This window comes from Pipistrellus kuhlii, unplaced genomic scaffold (assembly GCF_014108245.1).
Source record: "Pipistrellus kuhlii isolate mPipKuh1 unplaced genomic scaffold, mPipKuh1.p scaffold_m20_p_19, whole genome shotgun sequence".
NCBI lineage: Eukaryota > Metazoa > Chordata > Mammalia > Chiroptera > Vespertilionidae > Pipistrellus > Pipistrellus kuhlii.
Genome location: NW_023425504.1, coordinates 14528550 through 14542189, shown reverse-complemented (window position 1 = coordinate 14542189; position 13640 = coordinate 14528550).

Here is a 13640-nt window from a genome sequence, read left to right as displayed (position 1 = left end):
TTTTTTTAAGGCAGAATAATATTCCATTGTGGGTACATACATCTTTTTAACTATTCATCCATCCATGGACATTTGGTTTTCTACCTATTGGCCATTGTAAAATATTCCACAGAAAATAGAAATCTTTCCAAAATTCTGATTTAAATTTTGGGGTTATTGTTGGGCCATATATTAGTTCAATTTTTAATATTTTGAGAAATTGTTTTCCATTGAAGCTGCACCATTTTACACTGCTAACAGTGTACAAGGGTGCCAATTCCTCCTAATTTTCCCCAACACTTGTGACATGTATGTACATATATTAGTCTATTAGGGGTGTCGAACTCAATCAGAGAAGGGGCCAAAATCTAAAATCCACCCTAAATCGCGGGCCCAATGGTTTACTGAACAGTCATAAACTGTCATTGTGATGGAAACGCAGCGGAGTGCAGTGATGACAGTGCGGTGCGGGCCACATTGCAAGGCCTGGCGGGACGGATTTGGCCCGCGGGCCTTGTGTTTGACACATGTGGTCTATCTAATAAAAGAGTAATACGCAAATTGACCGTGCTCTTGCCACACCTATGAGCCATGCCCAAAAGCCAATCAGGAGCAGATATGCAAATAAACCCAACCAAGATGGCTACAGCCACAGAGAGCAGGAGGGAGGCTTGGGTTTCTCTGGCAATGGAGGAAGCAGTTTTGTATGTATTATTTGTCTATTTTTGCTTTTGTTGCCTGTGCTTTTAAAGTCATAGCAAAGAAATAATTTCTAAGATAACTGTCATAAGACTTTACCCTATTTTATTCTAGTACTTTTACAGTTTCAAGCCTTACATTTAAGTATTTCATTCATTTTGGTCTGATTTTTTTCTTGTCCAGTAAAATAATGGACACATTTTATTTTTGTATATAGTATAATAGTCCAGATTTCCTAATACGATTTGTTTAAGCAACTAACTCTTTCCCAATGTGTACTTCTTGGCACCATTGTTGAGGATTAGTTAATCATATATGCCTGGGTATATTTTTGGATTGTTTATCACATTCCATTGGTCCATTGGTCTGTTTTTATGCAAGTATCATACTATTTTAACCTGTTAACCGGGGAGTTCCCTTTTTAATTATGCAATCTGTAACAGGCACGTACTCTTTCACTAGGACGTGTCAGTACGTCATGCCCGGAGGACGTAATTTCATATTATTTTTTTTATTTATACTTGATTAAAATAAATGAAATATATATTTTTTTCATTTATTTATATATAAAGCACAAAGGAAAATACAAAATTACAAACAAATAGAAAAGAATACCAAACAAAAAAATGGAAATATTGAATTAAAAATTATAAATTTTACAAACAATTATAAAGATTACAAAAAATATATACCGTCCCTCTCAGGGCGCAACATATATTTCAAGGATGTATTCATATGCCCTACTCATTCCTGATATTGTTTACATTTGAAGTATTTATAGGTCCCTCTCAGTTAAAAGGTTAACTACTGTAGCTTTGTAATATAGTTTGAAATCAGGAAGTGTGATGTCTCCACTATTGTTTTATCTTCATAAGATTGCTTTGTCTATTCATGGTGGGAAATATATATATATATATATATATATATATATATATATATATATATAGAGAGAGAGAGAGAGAGAGAGAGAGAGAGAGAGAGAGAGAGGTTCCAAATAAATTTTCAGATATTTTTTTTTCTACTTTTGGGAGAAATGCCTTTAAATTTTGCTAGGTATTACATTGAAACTGGAGATTTCTGTGGATAGTATTGAAATTTTAACATCATGTCTTCTAATCCATGAAAAGATGTCTTTACAATTATTTATGCCTTTTTTATGTTTTTAATCGATGTTTTTTCAGTGTACAACTCTTTCTGCCCCAAGGTTACATTTATTTCTGAGTATTTTATTGTTTTGATGCTTTTGTAATTATAATTATTTTCTTAATTTTCTTTATGGACACTTCATTTTAGTGTACAGAAACATGACTTCTTTTTGTGTGTTGATTTTGTATCCTTCAACTTAAGTTAATTTACTAAGCCTCACAATTTTTTTTTAAGTATGTGAAGTCTTTAAGGTTTTCCAGTTGAAAGATTGACATTTGCAAAGAGAAATATTTTTACTTCTAATTTTCCAATTTGGAAACCTGACCTTTTTTCTTTTTTCTTACCTAATTGCTCTACGTAAAACAATACAATGTTGAATGAAATAGTACTGGAAAAGATTTTTCACATTGAGTATAATATAGCTGTAGGTTTTTATTGTTTAGTCTTTATTTTGTTGTAGTACAGTCCTTCTACGCATAGGGTTTTTTTGTTTGTTTGTTTTACTTGTTTTAAAATATTTTTAAACAGTTTGAGGAGCTTAGGTGTTATTTCTTCTTTGAATGTTTGGTAAAGTTTGACTCTGAAGTTATCTTGTTTAGCAGTATTGTTAGCTGGTAGTTTTTCAGTTACCCTATTTGATGTTACTGGTCTATTTATGTTTGGAAAATTGTATGTTTGTAAGAATTTGCCCATTTCACCAAGGTTTTTCAATTTGCTGGCATATAGTTGTTCATAATATTTTCTTACAACCCTTTGTATTTCTGTGAACTCAGTTGTAATATCACAACGCATTTCTTACTGTAAATTTATTGAATAGATATGTTTGAATTTTTGTAAGGAAAACCAAATAATAGGAGCAAAAAAAAAATAGAATGACTACATTTATACTGAATTTATTTAGTTTTCTGAATTAGATTCATGGATCCACTATATTATGTAGAATTCTCCTACTGATAGGAAAATGACCAGATGGAATGCTTTTTTTAAATACTGTACTTGAAAGCAATTTAGATTTTCAGTTATATATATGAGTTCAGCCTGAATATGTGAAACCACCTCTATCAATATAATGAAAAATTCTGTTGTAAAATTTTATTTGCATCTACCTATATAGTTTTGTATCTGAAAAATTTAACATGCTACTCATAATTATTTATTTTTAATTTTAATGAAATACTTATTTCAATGGAATTTTCTGGCAATTTACACTTTTCTCTATATTCTCAAGAGACTCTTGAGGTAGTTTATGGGCTTTAAAAATGATAAAACAAAAGACTGAAAATGCATATGTGATTTGTTTTATTAGTTTAAAAATATTAACATTGAATATATTTTAAAATGTGCATGTTATTTTTAAAGCACCTTTTTAATTAGTTTTTACATATTATCATGATTATAGAGCCATGTGGCATTGCTAGGTGAAGTGCACAGGTCCCTTACACTAATAGGAACAATACATTGCAAATAATATGGCATACCTTTTCCCCCTTTGTCTCTCATACCAGCACTATATATTTTTTCTCTGTGAAGAGAAATGCTAGATGAGTTTTCTCCTTATTTCAAAGTTTTTAAAATAGCTATTTTTAAGCTGAAAACCAAAACATATAACAAATCATAGTACTTTTTTTTTAAATCCTCACCCAAGGCTATTTTTTCCATTGATTTATAGAGAGTGTAAGGGAGAGGGAGAAGCAGAGAGAAACAATGTAAGAGAACCACATCCATTGGTTGCCTCTCCCATGTCCCTGACCAAGGCCGGGAGCCTGCAGCCTAGGTACCTGTGACCTTGACCAGAAACTAACCCAGGACCCTTCAATCTGGAGGCCTACGCTCTATCCACTGAGCAGAACTGGCTAGGGCTCATTGTACTTTCTTAATGCATGAGCATTCATGATATAATTGGCAAGTGTTGGAATTGAACAAACTTCCTGGTAATTTATTAAGGAACTCAATGTCCACACATTGAAAGAACACTAACTTAAGTGTCTAGTATCATTAGGCTCTAGTATTAAAATATTTTGTTACTAGAATTCTACAGGAAAAGGAATTGCTAGGATTTGTGCCCTTGCATTACTGTCAAGTGAGAATATTTGGCAAGTGGGAGAAGGTTAGACTTTTACTAATGAAGTGAGAGGCAGGATGATAGTGGAGGGCAGTGTCAAAGAATGAAAATAAGGCCCAGCTAGCATGACTCAGTGGGTAACTATTGACCAGGAGGTTATGGTTTGATTCCTGGATTATGGGCTCAATCCACAGTGTGGGGAATGGAGGAGGCAGCCTATCATTGATTCTCTCTCATTGTTGATGTTTCTTTTCCTATCTCTCCCTCCCTTCCTCTCTGATATCAGTAAAATATATTTAAAAAATAATGAATATAAGGTATAAGTTAGATAGAAACTGGATAAGAATTCAAAGACCTAGATTTGGATTTAGCTCTACCATCTAGCTATGCTGGGATTTTTATCAAGTGACTTAATTTTTGCCTTCGTGTGTCATCCATAAAATGTGATTAATAATGCTATATTGCTTACATACATCATAATATAATAGAGAATATTATCTAAAAATTTCATTTTATTAAGATTTTCTTCATCTAAAATATTAAGCCAATTAATATCATAATAATTATTAAAATATTCACAAAATTAGTAATTTATTCATTTTTGACATTCAGAGAGTCAGTTACAAGTATTTATTGAGTGCCTGTGATGTGCCAGGTGCTATATTAGGTAATAGAGATCCAAAGTAAAAAAATGAATAAAAATGTCTTGATTTTTAGGGAACTTGTAATTTAATGGGGCATACAAGTAACTATATAAGCAATCATGAAAGAGTGTAAGTGCTGTGTTGAATAAATTACAAAGTGCATTTAACATACTAAATTGAGGCAACAGAGCTGTTTTTTGAGCTTTCCGGAGGAAGAATCATCTCCATTTAACTCTGAATAGAGTAAATAAAGAATAATGAAAACAACACATAAAAGATCAAGCAGTGGAGAGTACATGGCTATATTTTTGTCTTGTTTTATTAATTAGCACTCTTCGTTATTTTTTCATTTGATTTTTAGAGTGAGAGGAGAGGAGAGGGAGGGACAGGGAGAAAGAGAGAAACTACATGCTTCCAGCAAATACCCTGAACAAGGCTGGAGATTGAACTTGTAAACCAGGTATGTGCCCTTGACCAGGAATCAAACCCATAACTCTTTATTTGAGGGTTTGCTCTAACTACTTAGCACCAGTGGCCAGGGCTACATGGCAAATTTTAAGTAAATGAAATAATTTATTTATGGTTGGAATATATATAATAGAGATGGAAAGAAAAAACAAGCATTTTTAGTATTTATGTCAATTTGCAACTATTTATATATTGATTTAATGATTTAGTGCCTTTGATCAGCAATTTTAAAAATATATATTTATGTTAATTCTCACCTGAGGATATTTTTTCCCCATTGATTTTTAGAAAAAGTGAGTCAGAGGGGGTGGAGGGGAGAAAGAGAAAAAAACATCCATGTGAAGGAGACACATCAATTGGTTGCTTCCTGAACCTGCAACCCAGGCAGAAGCCCCTTGACTGGGAATCAAACCCAAGACCTCCAATGCATGGACTGACTCTAACCACTGAGAATACCTTCCAGAGCTGATAAAAAAAATTATTAAAATAATTTTTAAAAAATAATATAATTTTTAAATATTATAAGACAGCTATCAGGAATAGACAGCTTATTTTATTGATTTTAGAGAGCAAGGGAGAGATTAAGATAGAGAAATAGAAACATTGACGAGAAAGAAACATCAATCGGCTGCTTCCTGTACAACCCACACTGCGGATCAAGCTTGCAACCCAGGCATGTGCCCTAACTATGACTTCCTGGTTCATGGATCAATACTCAACCACTGAGCAACACCAGCCAGGCAAAAATAATATAATTTGAAGAGCTAAATTAGAAGAATCAGGTAAACTATTCAGTAATATAATCAGTTCATCAAAGTGTGTTATTTACCAAATCTAAAAATAATAGATTAAGTAAATGATACCAACGTGCCATATGTGTGTGTGTGTGTGTGTGTGTGTGTGTGTGTGTGTGTGTGAAGATGTTATATATATCAAAGGACCTTAAAAGGTAATATGTTTTGCTGTAATATCTTATATCTTTAAAGAAGTAGACTCTCGCCAAAACTGCTTTGGCTCAGTGGAGTGTTGGCCTGCAGACTGAAAGGTCCCAAGTTCGATTCTGGTCAAGGGCATGTACCTTGGTTGCGGGCAAATCCCCAGTAGGGGGTGTGCAAGAAGCAGCTGATCAATATTTGTCTATCTTCCTTTTTGTAAAAAAATAAATAAAATAAAATATTTTAAAAATAAAATAAAAAGTAGACTCTTCATCCCCCTCTAGTAATCCCTCTATTTTTCTACTCTTGTTTTTTTTTTGTGCTTTTTTTTTTTTTTAGCAAAACTCTCAAAAGATATATTGAAATCATTATCCACTCTTCTCATCTTTTATTGAACCCACTCAAAAAGGTTTGCCTGATAAAGAAAGGTTTTTATTAGTATAGATAAAGAATAGTTTTCTCCAAAAAGTTTACTGCAGCTTGATACATATTAATACAATTAAGTTATTAACTTTTTCTGAAATTGAGTGGGTTTGAAATTTAGCCAGAAATATTCTCTGGAAAGTAAGAGCATCACTTCAATTTGGCTTCCTAATCTAAAAAAAAATCATGAAACTCTTTGTTTAGACCAAAGATAAATCTTAAGACAACTGCCATAAAAAGAGAAACTATGAGTCTAATACCACTAGTTACTTATAATAACACAAAAAAATTAGTTGCTAAAGTGTTTTTAAGCAAAACATTCTTATACCTTGTGATGATAACCATTCATTGTAGACAAAGGTGATTGTATGCCAACAACATTTTTAAGAGTCTGAATGGATAATTGGATATGATAAATGTCTTTAAAATGCCTTGCAAACAAAAGAGTAAGATTGGTCTCTACTTAAATACAGAAGGCATCCACCTAACTGAAAAACTGCAAACGATGCTGTTGGGCTTATTTTGCTAACTGAAAATGTCAGCATTAGAATGAGAGTCATAAATTCAGCTACTGCCTACAGAAAGTGCCTATTAATATAGACAGCTATCAGGAATAGACAGCTTATTAATTATGAAAAATAGTTATCAGACTTTTTAATGCTCACTAGCAAACAGCCTATAGGCCAATGCATTTCCTCTGAAGTTAAATAATGGATGATTAAATCAGGTATGCAAAGAAGGTAGAAGTGACATTATTTCACAAATATTAGGTCTAGTAATACTTAATGTCATTTTCTAATACTTTTTTAAATCGAATTTATTTAAACAATACAACAAAATTTAATCAACAATATAGTTGCCATTGTTTTCTACTACTTGTGCCCAACGCTCAGGAAGCATTTTAATCCCTCTGTTGTAAAATTCTTGTGATTTTGATGCAAAAAATTTGGTCAATGCATTTTTGAGGCATTCTTCATTATTAAATTTTTTTCCAAGAAGAAAGTTTTGCAAAGAACGAAACAAATGGTAATCAGAAGGGGAAATATCAGGAGAATATGCAGGTTGAGGGAGAACTTCCCATTCCAACTGGCGCAGTTTTTTAGCAGTGATTCTTGCAGTATAAGGTCGTGCATTATCGTGGTGAAGAATTACGCCCTTCCGATTAATCAGCGCGGGTCCTTTTTCTCTTAAAGCTTGGGCTAACCTTTCCAATTGGGCACTATACACTGCACTTGTAATGGTTTGGTTAGATGGTAAAAGTTCATAATGAAGAATTCCTTTAAAATTCCACCAAACACACAACATCACTTTTTTCGCATGCAAGTCAGGTTTTGGCATGGGCTGCGGAGCCTCATTTTTGTCCAACCATTGAGGCCGCCTTTTCAAATTAACATACTGCACCCATTGTTCATCTCCGGTAACAATTTGCTCTAAAAACGGCAAACGGTTTTGATGAGAGAGGAGCGAACTGCAAATTGTGACTCTTTGATTACGGTTGTTGTCGGTCAACTCATGAGGAACCCATTTTCCAAACTTTTGGACTTTGCCAAGTGCACGCAATTGATTGGAAATTGTTTTTTTTTGTGAACAATTTAAAGTTGTCCCAAGCTCTTGTTGGGTAATTTGAGGATTTTGCACCAAAAGAGCTTGAAGAGCTTCTTGATCAAAATTGGACACACGGCCTCGACCACTCTTGTCATCTAATGAAAAATTTCCCTCGCGAAATTTCTCAAACCAACGCTGGCATTTTCTGGCGCTAACTGCATATTGACCAAGAGCACTACAGATGTTTTTTGCAGCCTCACTTGCTTTTCTTCCTAATTGGAACTCGTAAAGCACGCAGTGCCGAATATGCTCTTCATCCGCCATCTTCTTAGCCCTAGTTTTGCAACAAGAACCAAACCAAACACAAACTTTTTCAAGCAAAACTTGTTAATTGCACTTCACACGTTCTGTAGATTCCATGTGTTTGAAGGTTATGTCAATACAAGTCAACACCAAGCAAGATTTTAAACGAATGTTAAAAAACGACATTAATTATTAGTAGACCCAATAAATGAGAACAATTGTAGTTAAAGCTTTCTCTAATGTACTGCGTAAAGTTTGCTTATTTTTCATAAACTTTCAGCTATATGAATTTATCATTACAAAATCATAAATGCATACACAAGATCTCATAGTCTCTTAAACTTTATTATTTTTTCTGCCACCATGAATCTACAGATAAACTAATTTATCCAGCTAAAGTCTATGATTTATGTTCCTGGACATGGGTAAGATGGTATTTGAGCAGAAAAAGTACAGCCAGATCTGGAGTTTTTGCTTGATGTTTACTTATAAGTCATTAGTAACAGTTTTGTAAAAAATGAATGACATATAGCAAGCAAATATATACCATCAGTTGTTTGCAGTTTCATTTATTGTTTATAAATTGACAGCTAAAGTCTGCTACATAGTATTGCCATTAAGTATGCTACATAGCACAAAATAATACAATTAAAATGCAGATGTATTATTTATTTTTTAGTGCTAAACCAATAAGTAAACAATATTTTTCATAAGTAGAATTTTTTCTGAACTCACATAACTTAGCCCTGAAGACCATAGGTCAAAAACTAAAAGTGGGAATTGAGAAGAACCACCATTTACAAAGTAAAAAAGAGCTGGGGGCTCCTTACAGCAACAATTGGCAAGTGTAATGTTGACACTTCTGTTGAGCAATTATTTTATTCCTTTTGTCGTTTCTTTCATGTTAATAAGATTAAACTGATACACCTGTGACTCTTAGTGGCAAAACTGGTGTGTGTGTGTGTGTGTGTGTGTGTGTGTGTGTGTGTGATTAAAGAAACATCTGTTAAAGGAGATGGCTGAAGAGGCATATGGAAAAATAAAAGAATCATAAACATACACTTGTTGCCAGTAAGAATATGCATTGAGGATGTGTTTTCTTTTTTCTATAGAGGTTTAGGAATTCTCTTGAAACGTTTCCAATGACCAATGACTGTTATTATAACACTAGAGACCCGGTGCATGAAATCTGTGCATGGGTGTGTGTGTGTGGGGGGGTATCCCTCAGCCCAGCCTACACCCTCTCCAATCTGGGACAACTCTCTCACAATCCAAAACTGCTGGCTCCCAACTGCTTGCCTGCTTGCCTTCCTGATTGCCCATAATCAATTCTGCCTGCCAGTGTGATCACCCCCTAACCACTCCCATGCCAGCCTGATTGATGTCTAATTGCTCTCCTGCCAGCCCTTTTGCTCCCAACTTTCCTCCTCTGCCAGCCTGGCCACCCCTAACTGCCCTCCCCTGCAGGGTTGATCGCCTCCAACTGCCCTCCCTTGCAGACCTGGTCCCTCTCAACTTCCCTCCCTTACATGCCTGGTGCCTCCCAATTGCCCTCCCCTACTGGCCATCTTGTGGTGCCCATATTGTGTTCATATCTGGGCAGGATCTTTGACCATATGGGGGCAGCCATATTGTGTGTTGGAGTGATAGTCAATCTGCATATTAATCTTTTATTAGATAGGACAGAGTCCTAGTGCATGGCTGGGGGCCAGCTGGTTTGCCCTAAAGGGTGTTCTGGATCAGGGTGGGGGTTTCCTTGGGGTGTGGGGTGGCCTGGGAAAGGGGCCTGTGGTAGTTTTCAGGTCAGCCATGCCCAACCGGCAACCCAAGCAGAGCCCCTGGCATCTGGAATTTACTTACCTTCTACAATTGAAACTTTGTAGCCTGGAGCAAAGCCAAGCCCTCTGCTAACTCTGTGGCTGCCTCCATTTCTTTTTTGATTTGTTTACCTTCTCTAATTGAAACTTTGTAGCCTTGAGTGAAGGCCTAGGCAGGCCAGGGCAGATGGAAAACTTGGCTTCCTCTGTTGCCAGGGCAAACCCTAGCCTGTTCTCTCCAGCTGCCGCCATTTTTCTTGGGATTTATCTTCTATAATTGAAACTGTGTATCCTTTAGTGGAGGTGTAGTCTGGCCAGGATGTGTGGAAAGCTTGGCTTCCTCTATTGCCAGGGAAACCCAAGCCTTTCAACTGCTCTCTGTGGCTGCAGCCATCATGGTTGGGGCTAATTTGCATACTCACTTTGATTGACTGGTGGGTGTGACTGGTTTTTTGTTAGGTAGGATTATTAAAAATGAATAAGCCCTGGCCTTGCACAGAAAATCAACCAATTGATGTTTCACTCTCACATCAATGTCCCTCTCTCCTCTCTTTCTGAAATCAATGAAAATCATGTTCTAGGCTGAGGATTAAAAAATGAAACATCCATACTTACTAAATAGGGACATAAGCACTAAGGAAAAGGTTTTTAGCATGACATTATGGAATGACCTTTGAAAATTTATATAAACAATTTTGTTGTTATCATTAGAAAATTATTTGGAAACGTACATTAAGAAAATGATAGTACAATTGGAAGATGACCTGATGTTGAAAAGAGTAACACTATGGGTACCATAGTTATTATTCTGTGCCAGACATTGAGGAAAAATCTAACAAGAAAAAATTGAATAAATATATAAAAGTCTAAGTACACAAATATGTATTTGGAAAAATGTGTTTTAATTTCTTTTTATTTTAACACTAATTAAGTTTTAGCCTTTGATGAAGTTATGGAGGTGATAACATAACACATTTTACCTTGAACAGGTCATATTGTTATATAGTCAGGGACCAAGTATCATTAAACATTTTACTTCCTGAACATAATAATGTTTAATACATAGGAATTCCCATTAAATACCATTGATTGATGGAATAAAGCATTATGTCATAGAAAAAAACGATAAAAGTAAATATTAAGGCAATTTCATGATGGAGGGCAGAGGAATAGGTTTATTATTATGGCAAAGACTTTCAGTTATATTCCAATATGAATTCTTCTTTTCCACCCTGAGAAAAGTAAATGGCAGTTCAATCTGGAAAATGACTTACAAAATTAAAGCCTCTATTGAAGACAAGTTCCTAACTAGTTTCCTGAAAGTGTGATTCATTATAAGTGTTTATATATATATATATATATATATATATATATATATATATATATGACTTATATATAACATATATATATATATATATATATATATATATATATATATATATATCTTCTGCAAATAGTCTACAGTGGTAGAATTGTGACCTCTTTTCTTTTCCTTTCTAACAGATAGTTGGAAAGCAGACCTGATAAGTAAAGATGGAACAGACTTTTTTCACCCTGAAGTGGAAGCCATATCTTAGACTAGCAGTAAAATAATTAGTCCTAGCCGGTTTTGCTCAGTGGACAGAGTGTCAGCCTGGGGACTAAAGGGTCCCAGGTTCAATTCTGATCAAGGTCACTTGCCTGGTTTGTGGGCTAGATCCCCAGCAGGGGGTGTGCAGGAGACAGCCGATCAATGATTCTCTTTCATCATTGATGTTTCTATCTCTCTCTCCCTCACTTCTCCTCTCTGAAATCAATTTTTTTTAAAAAATTAGGAGACCATATACTAGAAATCACAGAATTTCTTTATCAGCCCTGTAATACATATAATTGGATTTTGTTTATATGAGAGAAAAGTTTATTTTTTCTTATTAGAAATATTTCTTTAGATTTTCTGTTACTAACATCTAAATCTTATACTAATGCAGTTAGTTTCAAGTATTTTATAAGTATACAGAAACAGGATCAGATATTTGCTATGTTGTTATGGAGGTACTATATATTTCAGTTACTGAAAGCTATATGTTTTCATTGGAACTATGTTTGACTGATAGCAGTAAGAAACTTTTAAAATTTAGAGTTGCCTATAGAAAAAAAGAAAAAAAGATGCACCCATAGTAGTGACAGTCCATGTAATAAAAAAACAATTATCCTATTGAGTAAAATTAGAAAACCTCAGAACAGTATTAAAAAAAAAAAGCCTGCTTAACATCAGTGAAAACCTAAAAATGTGGTAAATACCAATAGTAGTAAGATCCAGTAGATGATAGGAACACAGAGATATGAATCCAGCACTTATGATAGTTTTTTTTTAAATTTGGAAACACCTGCTATTTCCAGGGAAGTAGTAATTGTCAAGGAAATGTATAGTAGATGTTGAGAATTTTAAGTTGCTAAGAACAAAAAGTTTAGTTATATTCTGTCAAGGAGGGAGCATGCTAGTAAAGTTCTCATGCTTTGGATTGGAACAGTAAGGATTTCCATACTGGAATAATATAACACTGTAAATAAGCCTGCACTCTAAGTGATGGGAGCTCATTATCAAATCATTTCAATTTTGTATGACTGGCATGACTCAGTGGTCGAGTATTAACCTATGAACCAGGATCAAACTCAATGGTTTGATTCCCAGACAGGGCACATGCCTAAGTTGCAGGCTCAGAGGCAGCCAATCAATGATTCTCTCTCATTATTGATGTTTCTATCTATATCTCCCTTCCACTTCATCTCTCTGAAATAAATACAAAAATATTTTAAAAAATAATTTCAATTTCTATAATTGGATTTAAGTGCCCCTAGACACCTGTCAGAATAAAAAGTAAATTTCTTCAGAGGAAAAATAAATCAATTTGGCCTGAAATAACTGTTATAATAGTTTTTCATATTAAATATCCTAAAATAAATGGGAAAAAAACCATACATTATGAAACACGAAAGCAAAAACACTAGCTACAAACGAATCAAAATAATAAACATTAAAAACAGAACTCTGGGCATAAGAGAAAGTAATTTTAGATACCAACTTTAACAGTAACTGACTTTTCAAATATATAAAGGACAAGATCAAAAACTGAGTTGAGAATAAAAAATATGAAAGAAAGTTAAATGGAAATTCTACAACTGAAAATACAGTCACTGAAATTAAGAAGGTGGAGTTATTGTTTAATGGATAGAGAATTTCAGTTTTACATTTACACAATGGAATGCCATGTGATGGTAAAAAGGAATTCTTATATTTTGTTACTGCATGGATAGACCTGAAGATTATAATGATAAGTGAAATAAATTGGCCAGAGAAATACTATGTGATCTCACTTATTTGTGGAATCTAATGAACAAAATAAATTGACAAAAGATAAAAAAAGGAATTCTGTAAATGGATGGTTGTGATGGTTGCACAACAAAGTAAATGTACTTGATGCCACTGAAAAGTACAATTAAAAATGGTTAAGATGGTAATTTTTAATATGTTATTTTATCAGAATTAAAAATAACTTAAAATTAAAAAAAATACACTGGATGTTTAAATAATAGATTGGACAAACTAAGAAACATATTTAGTAAAATTAAAGATAACAAA